At 50.6% G+C, this 9,547-nt stretch overlaps 1 long non-coding RNA gene across 1 annotated transcript; it reads left to right on the forward strand.

The window, feature by feature from the left end:
• Window positions 1-826: 826 nt before the first annotated feature.
• LOC131279883 (uncharacterized) lies at window positions 827-7,027 on the forward strand. Its single transcript, XR_011649570.1, has 3 exons — window positions 827-995; window positions 5,506-5,654; window positions 6,923-7,027. It is a non-coding gene; the product is annotated as an uncharacterized lncRNA (long non-coding RNA).
• The last annotated feature ends 2,520 nt before the right edge of the window (window positions 7,028-9,547 follow it).

Genomic DNA, 9,547 nt, shown 5'->3' on the forward strand with positions numbered 1-9,547 from the left:
ACTGACAGCACCTCAAGAGGCTAAACATAGGGTTATCACAATGAGCCAGAAATTCTACTCCTAGAGTTGAAATGAAAACTTATGTTCACACCAAAACTTGTACACCAAAGTTCATAGCAGCATAATTTATAATAGCCCCAAAGGGGAAACAACCCAAAAAACCATCCATCACCTGATGTGTGGATCCACAAAAGATGGCGCATAGGCCGTAAAAAGAATGAAGTACTGGGACGTGCTGCAACGTGGGTGAACCTTGAAAACATTGTGCTAAGCAAAAGTTAGTCACCAAGAACCACATTTGTTCACTTCTATTTACATGAAAATAGGCAAATCTATAGAGCCAGAAAGCAGCTAAGGGGTTGCCTAGGGCGGAGGTAGGCTGGGCTGGTGGGGATGGCTAAGGGATATGGGGTTTCTTTGGGGGATGATGAAAATGTTCTAAAATGGTGGTAGTTGCACAACCCTGTGCATATACTAAAAGCCATTGAATTGTACACATTAAATGGGTGAATTGTATGATATGTGAATTTATCTCGAGCTGCTGACAAAGGACTCCAAGGGCTCTGAAAGTGGGGCATATTCCAAATGTGTCGACCCCCATTCTGTTCTTTGAATCCAGGTCCCTCTGCCAGGGTTGGGGCCTCCCCTGCCTGTCCAGATTCTCACAAAGTACGCAGGCTCCCGATGGGGAGGGATGAGGCGCTGGATGCCCCTGGGCTCTCCGCCCCCTGAAAACTTCAGCTTGTGGAATATGGGGGGCTCAGAATTCCAAGGTAGAGACTGAGTGTTCTGAGGTGGAGACCGTGGACAATGGGGGGTGTGTTTGAGGTGTCTGGTGGGAGACTGTCCCAGCAGGGTCATCCACCCCTGGGGCAGGAAGGCCCAGAGCAGAGGGGAATGCTTAGGGAGACCGAATGGGGGAGCAGCAGGGAGAGGAGAGGACCGCCAAGGGAAGAGAGAGAGACTTGGCAGCGGCCCTGACTTCTTCGTGCCAAGTGAGCGCCTCGGGCCTTTGGGGGGGTGGGTCTGGACGGGGCTGGAGGGGTGCAGAGATGAGCCGAGTCTTGTCTGCCCTGTGGGGTGCAGACCTGCCAGTAAGGAAGACTGGAGGATAGGTGAGGTTGGGTGAAAGAAGGGAGGGACTGGGGTCAGTAGCTGTTAGGGTCCCCTCCTCTGTGGTCCTGGTAAACTGTGGGCGCCGCACAGCAGGAAACATTTGTTGATGGCATGAGAGAATGAATGAACAGTTAAGCCACTTGGAGCCAAGATGATATCATGGAATAAGCATTCTTTTTTTTTTTTTAAGATTTATTTTATTTATTTCTCTCGCCTTCCTTGCCCCCCATTGTCTGTTCTCTTGTCCATTTGCTGCGTGTTCTTTGTCTGCTTCTGTTGTTATCAGCGACACCTGGAATCTGTGGGGTTTTTTTGTTGCGTCATCTTGCTGTGTCAGCTCTCCATGTGTGCAGTGCCATTCTTGGGCAGGCTGCACTTTCTTTCGCGCTGGGCGGCTCTCCTTATGGGGCGCACTCCTTGCACATGGGGCTCCCCTATGCGGGGGACACCCCTGCGTGGCGCGGCACTCCTTGCGCGCATCAGCACTGTGCGTGGGCCAGCTCCACATGGGTCAAAGAGGCCCGGGGTTTGACCCGCGGATCTCCCATGTGGTAGACAGACGCCCTAACCACTGGGCCAAGTCTGCTTCCCGAAATAAGCATTCTTGGGAGTCAGACAGCCTTGGTTCGAATCCCAGTTCCTCTGCAGGCTAGCTGTGTGGCATTGAACAAGACATTGGGGCTACTCCACGCCTTGGTTTCCTTATCTTTAAAAACAGGGCCAAACCCACTGATCCCAAAGGGTTGTTAAGAGAAAAACATTTGCAAATGCGCCGCACAAATAGAAGGCTCCTCCTGGACGCTGCCTGAATGAATGCCCTGCCGTGATTTCAGGTGGAAGAAGTCACCGTCAAGGTCTCCAAGGTCGTAGAGTCTCACTGCGGGATAAGATTTACCACCAGACTTGTTACAAGAGGTGGTCCCTGATGTGCCCATAGAAATGGTGTTGATGTTGTATCAGGAGAGAGGGCTGAGGTGGTGGGGAGTTGGAGAAGGGGTGGGGGCTTGAAGGATGGGGGTGAGGTTTGGTGAGGCAAAGAAGTGGGAGATGCACACAGGGACTGGGCCCCTAGGGGCACGGGTGACAGGAGCCTGCCTGGAATAGATCAGGACGCTGGGGTGGGGTGGCACTGCCACCAAATATGACATTGGATGGGAGAGGCAGAAGGAGACAGACTATGAAAGGCTCTTGAAAAGAGGCGTGTCCGGGGCGGGCTCGGGCGCTTTAGTGAGCTACACGTCCTCAGGGGAGCTCTCAGGGTCCCTGAGACAGCTGTTCCCACCTCCTTATCCTTTAGTCCCATCTAAAAAGTTGGTGTTTGCATCTATCGTGCAGCTGTGACATTCTTGGTCTCTCTTAAAAATGCCCATCAGTATTTTAAAGGTTCTGCGAAGTTCTGCATGAAAGAAGCCTTTTATTTTGTTTAAGCCAGAACTTGACTTTGGAACACTTTTTTTTTTTTTAAAACTCTTTGGAGGAACCAATCTTCCAAAGAACACCCTTTAGGAAATGCTGCTGTAGGCATAAAGCATGGGCGTTGGGATCCAACAGGCCGTGGTTCAAATCCTGTTCTCCGACCCGGTAGATTTTGGATGTTGGGCCAATCACTTTGCTTCTCAGAACCTCCTTTCCCTCAGGGCTGTTGAGAGAATTTGGGGAATGTGTGGCTAAATTGGGTGTGGCTAGTGCTCTGGTTTTGCCTCAGGCCCAGGCCACCCTCCCCCTGTACCCAAAGCCTGCCCTGTCTTCTCCTCTGAGCTTCCCTTCAGGTTCCACACGGGCTGCTGAAGCAGCAGTTAGGTAACGGGGTTCGTGGAGCCCTGCGGGAGTTCAGAGCCCACGGTGGTAGGTGCCAGCCAGTAGGACCCACACCTGGTGTTCTGACCCCTGCCCACCCAGCTAGCACCTCTTCCCCTCCCTGCCTGGGCTTTCTCCTCTACTGCTGTAATTAAGACTCTTCCTGCTACAAGTGACATAAATCCCAGTTCAGCCTGGATTAAGCAGGAATGAAAATATATCACAAAACAGACAAATGTATTGGTGGACCTCAGGTGTGGCTGAATCGAGGTGCTAAAGGGGTAACTCTTACTGTGCCATTCTCTGTTATTTTCTTTCTGCCTCCAAGGAGGCAAGGATTTCCCAGGCCGCCGCCCAGGCTTACATCTTCCCATCTTGCATCCTTACCTTTTAGCATCCCCAGCAGGAAGAGAGCCTCTTGGTAATAATGAAAGCAAATCACTAGCCCAGATGGTGACATTCTCACCCCTGAACGAGTCACAATGGCAGGGGGAGCAGCCTAGATCTCCAGGCACCCTGCAGCTGAAGTGGTGCTCAGTCAGCCCCGTGGAACCCCAGGGAAAGTGCTGGGGAGAAAGGAAAGTGCTCACAAAAGGAATGCCAGCTTCTGTTACTGGAAGAGATGCTGAGTGAGCACAACAAGAATTGCCTACGTACTCCATTAGGACCCCTCATGGCCTCTGGCCTTCCTCAGAACCTTTATTTCCCCCCGACAGCTCGAGGCTTTCCTCCCTCCCCAAGCCCCCAGCCTGCACCCTGAGCTTCCGTCACACCTCTCAGTCTCTTTTTTTTTTAGGAGGTACCAGGGAATGAACCCAGAACCTCGTACATGGGAAGCAGGTGCTCAACCACTGAGCTATATCTGCTCCCCTCAGTCTTTTTTTTTTTAAGATTTATTTTTTATTTCTCTCCCCTTCCCCTGCACCCTGCCCCAGTTATCTGCTCTCTGTGTGTTCTTCTGTGTCTGCTTCTATCCTTATCTGCAAGGGGAATCTGTGTCTCTTTTTGTTGCATCATCTTGTTGTGTCAGCTCTCCGTGTGGGCGGCACCATTCCTGGGCAGGCTGCACTTTCTTTCCCACTGGGCAGCTCTCCTTACGGGGCGCACTCCCTGCATGTGGGGCTCCCCTACACGGGGACACCCCTGCGTGGCACGGCACTCCTTGTGTGCATCAGCACTGCTCATGGGCCAGCTCCACATGGGTCAAGGAGGCCCTGGGTTTGAACCCTGCACTCTCCATGTGGTAGGAGGACGCTCTATCTGTTGAGCCAAGTCTGCTTCCCCCTCAGTCTCTTATTCACCGAATATGTTTCCTTTTCAAAAGCTCCAAGTAGCATGGACTAAAGAGCACAGAAGACTTCTCCACACCCACTTTCCCTAGAGCCCAAAATGTTGCCATTTAAAAAGTCAACATTCCTTTGGGATAAGCATTGCCCTCTCCCTGTAGCCTCTGTCATAAAATTTGGCTTCCCGTGGGAACAGTGGGAGGCATCCAAGAGGGCGACTGGGGCAAATATTCAGGGCTTCCTTTACCTTCCCATTCATTTATTCAACAAACACAGTCATGGGGTCCCCATCCTGCCACCTCACCAGCTGTGTGGCCTTGAGCATGTCACTGCACCCCTGTGGGCCTCCTGGGTTTCATTTGTGCCATTGTGGGGCCCCCCAGAAGGCAGCTGGCACAGTCCTTGCCTGCAGCAGGTGCCCTGTTAGTGTGGGCTTGCGTCAGAAACTTTAATAGTAACGCTTCTTTTCAATTCACTGAACCAGGGCTTTTTTTTTTTTTTAAAGATTTATTTTATTTATTTCTCCCCCACCCCCATCCCCATTGTCTGTTCTCTATGTCCATCCACTGTGTGATCTGTGTCAGCTTGCATTCTTGTCAGCGGCACCGGGAATCTGTGTCTCTTTTTGTTGCATCATCTTGCTGCGTCACCTCTCCATGTGTGCGGCACCACTCCTGGGCGGGGCTGTGCTTTTATCGTGTGGGGTGGCTCTCCTTACAGGGCACTGTCCTTGTGCGTGGGGCTCCCCTACACGGGGACACCCCTGCATGGCACGGCACTCCTTGCGCGCATCAGCATTGCGCATGGGCCAGCTCCACACGGGTCAGGAGGCCCTGGGGATCGAACCCTGGACCCTCCATTTGGTAGGCAGACGCTCTATCAGTTGAGCCACATCCACTTCCCTGAGCCAGGGCTGTTGGGGGTTGTGGCTATAAGTCCCTGGCTCAGGATCACCTGACTGGAGAGTGATAGACCACGATGGGAACTGAAGCCCACACCAAACCTGACATCGCAGAAGCCCCCACCCCCACCCCCCAGAAGCTCTCAGGCTACCCTCGGGGGGGGGGGGACGCACGTCTCTCAGGCCCTGGACTCGGGGTTCATGCCTGAGCCCTCCTGTGCTGACCCCGGCCCCCCATCCCGGCCTCTCCCTGCCTTGTGCCTCCTTCTCCTCTCCATCACCTGCCCAGGTGACACGCCAGCTCTCCTACCCCGAGGCCAGGAGGATCCCCAGGGAGAAGTGGGGGGACCCCTGCAGGGTCCTCAGCCGGCCCTCGAGCCAGCGTCTGGGGCATCTCTGTTCCAGGTCGTGTTTCCAGGTGCTGCGGAAGCGGGCGGCGGGAAGCAGCCCCCGGCAGCTCTAGGAGGGCCAGAGGAGGGGCCCGGGCAACGAGAAGCAGCAAAGGGGCCTCCCCAGCTCGGCCCGGAGGAGCAGAGGCCTCAGGCAGGACCAGGGTGAGCTGGGGGCTCCCCAGAGAGCAGGTCGGGGGTCCCCCTGGGGCTCCCCTGGGGGAGAGAGAAAGGGACAAGAGAACTCTGGATGACCAGTCCCGCAGCTGCAGCCCGGTCACACCCAGCAATGACCCGTTTGTCTGAGCTCCCGCACTGGAGCGTCACCCCCTTGTCTTCAGGGCAGGGCTGGGCCTCAGCAGCTCAGAACCCAACAGGCCTGTCACGCAGTAGAGGCACAGCAAACACCTGTCCACCGAAGTCACGGTAGAATGCGCCCAAAGGAGGCTGAGACCCAGAAACACACAATGACGTTCTGGTATTACTGGTAATATTTTCTAAATAGTATATATATATATATATATATATATATTTATTTATTTATTTTTATTAAAGTTAATTGATCACAGAGTGTTACATTTAAAAAAAATAGGAGGTTCCCATATAACCCACTCCCCACCCCCCCTCATCATTTTTGTAAATTGTATTTTTTGAAGATACATACATCACAAAAAAGATTGCATTTTAAAAAACATAAGAGGTTCCCGTATACCCCCCATTCCCCCACCCCACTCCTCCCACACCAACAACCTCCCCCATCACCGCGCACACTCATCGCACCCGGCGAACACATTTTGGGGCACTGCTGCACCACGTGGATAATAGCTTACCCTGTAGTTCACACTCTCCCCCAGTACAGTCAGTGGGTTATGGCAGGATATATAAAGTCCAGCATCTGGCCCTGCAATAGCATTTAGGACAACTCCTAAGTCCCAAAATATATTTCTACACTTTCTTAGTGTGAGAATGTTTTTAAAAAGAGAAAATCGAAGAAGACAGAAAATGAAAGACTTGGGTAACGGGAACAGTAAAGGCTACCTGACATTATCGATTAAATTCGATGATAAAATATATTAAAAAGTCTGGAATAAATAGTCCAGAATATTGAAGGGAGGTCAGATAGACACAGCTTCAAACTCTCAGGTGAAATCATTAGTTTTATGACCCCAGTCTCAAGTCTCTCAATCTCTCTGAAGCCCAGTTCTTTCTGATTTTTCTTTTTTTCCTGAAAAACAATAAATACTACTTAAAAAAAAAAATTCTACCCCCCTAAGCATTGACATCAAAGTGTCTGACACTTAAGGGATTCGGGTCAGGGCCCGTTTGTTCCCAGGCGCTGGGTGTGCAGGAGCTCAGGAAGCAACGAAGGAGTCTAGGAATACAACACAACACCCTGGCTGGGGAGCTGAGCTGTCCCTCTGTCTGCTCTCCAGGAAGGAGCAATCCCCTTGGGGCGCCCAGGAACGGTCCTGGGAGCTGGAAACCGGCCCGGAGCAGGCCAGGCCGGGGCGGAAGCCGGAGCAGCCGGAGCAGCGGGACGCGCCGCAGAGCCCGGGGGCTGGCCCGAGCCCGGGGGCCGCGGAGGCTCCGCTTCCTGGGAGCTGCCAGGTAACCACACGGAGAGGGTTTGGAGGGTGACATCCTGGGCAGGCCCTCTTTGCCCTGCCTTCTAAGCACCCTGTCTGTGTGATGCCTGGGACACTCAGGGAGCCAGCACCAGAACTTGGCTGTTCACAGCGAGCATTTAAGGCGTGTTTCCAAAGGGGCCCTGTAGTGTCAATGGGAGTTGGGGGAGCAGGGAGTTCTGGGTACGGATAAAATTGGATTGGGTTGGGTTCAACAAAGCTAAAACAGGATTCTTCAGGCTGGGATTTCCCAGGAGCTGTTAGCTTCTGAGCACCGTGGGATCTCACAAGAAGTGGTTAGAGTATGTTGCCTTTTCCAAATCTATTTATTATACCTTTTGTCTATTTTTAGTTTAAGATTCAGTTTTTTAAACATTTTCAGTGAGGTATAATTGGCATATAATTGCTCATATTTAAAGTGTACACGCTGGTGTTTTGACACATGCATATACCCATAAAACCATCATCATGATCAAGAAAGGAATATTTCCATCACCTCCCAGAAGTTTCCTTGCTTCCCTGGGTAACCTCTCCTCCCACCCCCCACCCCCCATTCCCAGTCCCAGGCAGTCACTGATCTGCTTTCTGTCGCTGTAGATTCGTTTGCAGTTCCTAGAATTTTAAATAACTGCAATTATGCAGTATGCATTCTTTTTTAAAAAAATTTTATCTGGATTCTTTCACTCATCATTATTATTGTCAGATTCATACATGTTATTGGATTCTTTTGTTGCTGTGTAGTATTCCATTATATGGAGGTACCACAATTTGTTCACTTGTTGATGGACATTTTGGCTACTAAAGCTGTGATGAACACACGTGCCCAGGTCTTTTTATGGACGTAAGTTTTCATTTCTCTTTGGTAAATACCTAGAAGTGGAATCGATTATATGAGATGTATGTTTAACACTTTAAGAAACTGCCAAACTATTCTCCGAAGTGTTTGTACCATTTTATATCCCCAGGAGTGAGGCATGAAAACTCCAGATGCTTCACATCCTCGCCAAAACTTGGTGTGGTCAGTCTTTTCAATGTTAGGAATTCTCATAGATGTGCAGTAGGATAACCTTGTGTGTGTGTTATTATTATTAGCAAAGTCATAGGTTTACAGGAAACTCATGCTGAGGTTTTCATTTGCATTTCATTTGGTTTTCACCTTGCAGCCATCGAGGCGGCTAATGATGTTTTGAGCGTCTTTTCTACGTGCTTATTTGCCATTTGCTGCATATCTTTGGTAAAGTGCTCAAATCTTTTGCCTTTTCCCCCCTTTCTGTAATTTTTTAAAAAATTTTAATTGATAAGTCATACACCATAAAATTCAGTGGTTTTTAGTATATTCACAGAGTTGTACAACCATCACCACTCTCCAGAACATTTTCATCACCCCAAAAAGAAACTCCACGGTGTTGATGGTAGCACAAAATTGTGAATGTAATTAACACCACTGAATTGTACACTTGAAAGTGATTAAGGGAAACGGACTTGGCCCAGTGGTTAGGGCGTCCGTCTACCACATAGGAGGTCCACGGTTCAAACCCTGGGCCTCCTTGACCCGTGTGGAGCTGGCCCATGTGCAGTGCTGATGTGCACAAGGAGTGCCGTGCCACACAGGGGTGTCCCCTGTAGGGGAGCCCCACGCGCAAGGAGTGCACCTGTAAGGAGAGCCGCCCAGCGCGAAAGAAAGTGCAGCCTGCCCAGGAATGGCGCCGCACACACGGAGAGCTGACACAGCAAGATGACGGAACAAAAAGAGACACAGATTCCCGTGCCGCTGACAACAGAAGCGGACAAAGAAGACGCAGCAAATAGACACAGAGAACAGAGAGCAGACAACCGGGAGGGGAGTGGGCAGGGGAGAGTTTAAAACCATGCAACTGTAGAACTACAATATGGGGGGACCTGGCTTTGATCCCTGGGGCCTCCTGGTACAGACGTCTGCATGGCGAGTTTCAGGCCTGCGCAGCGAGCCACGCAGCAAGATGATGACGCAACAAAAAGAGAGAGGAAGGGGAGACACGACAGAAGCCAGCAACTGAGGGAGCGCAAGTGACAGGGAACCCCTCTCCACATCAGAGGTCCCCAGGATCAAATCCCAGAGGATCCTGGAGGATTCTAGAGGAGAAAACGACAAGCCCAATCACTTGAGCCACGACTGCTTCTCTAGAGTGGTACTTTTGCTACAAGTTGTAAGCCAATGTTGTTATCATTACATGATTAGCTAAAACCCATAGTTTACATTAGTTGTTCTACAGTTCTTTCAAATAGCACAATGTTTTAAAGGCTCATCCACGTTGTAGCATGTATCAGTACTTCATTCCTTTTTATGGCCGATGTGCCATCGTTTGTGTATTCATATATTAGTTGACATTTGGGTTGTTTCCACTTTGGGACTATTCTAAATAATGCTGCTATGAATATTTGTGTACAAGTTTT

The sequence above is a fragment of the Dasypus novemcinctus genome, chromosome 9, assembly GCF_030445035.2.
Source record: "Dasypus novemcinctus isolate mDasNov1 chromosome 9, mDasNov1.1.hap2, whole genome shotgun sequence".
Classification (NCBI taxonomy): Eukaryota; Metazoa; Chordata; class Mammalia; order Cingulata; family Dasypodidae; genus Dasypus; species Dasypus novemcinctus.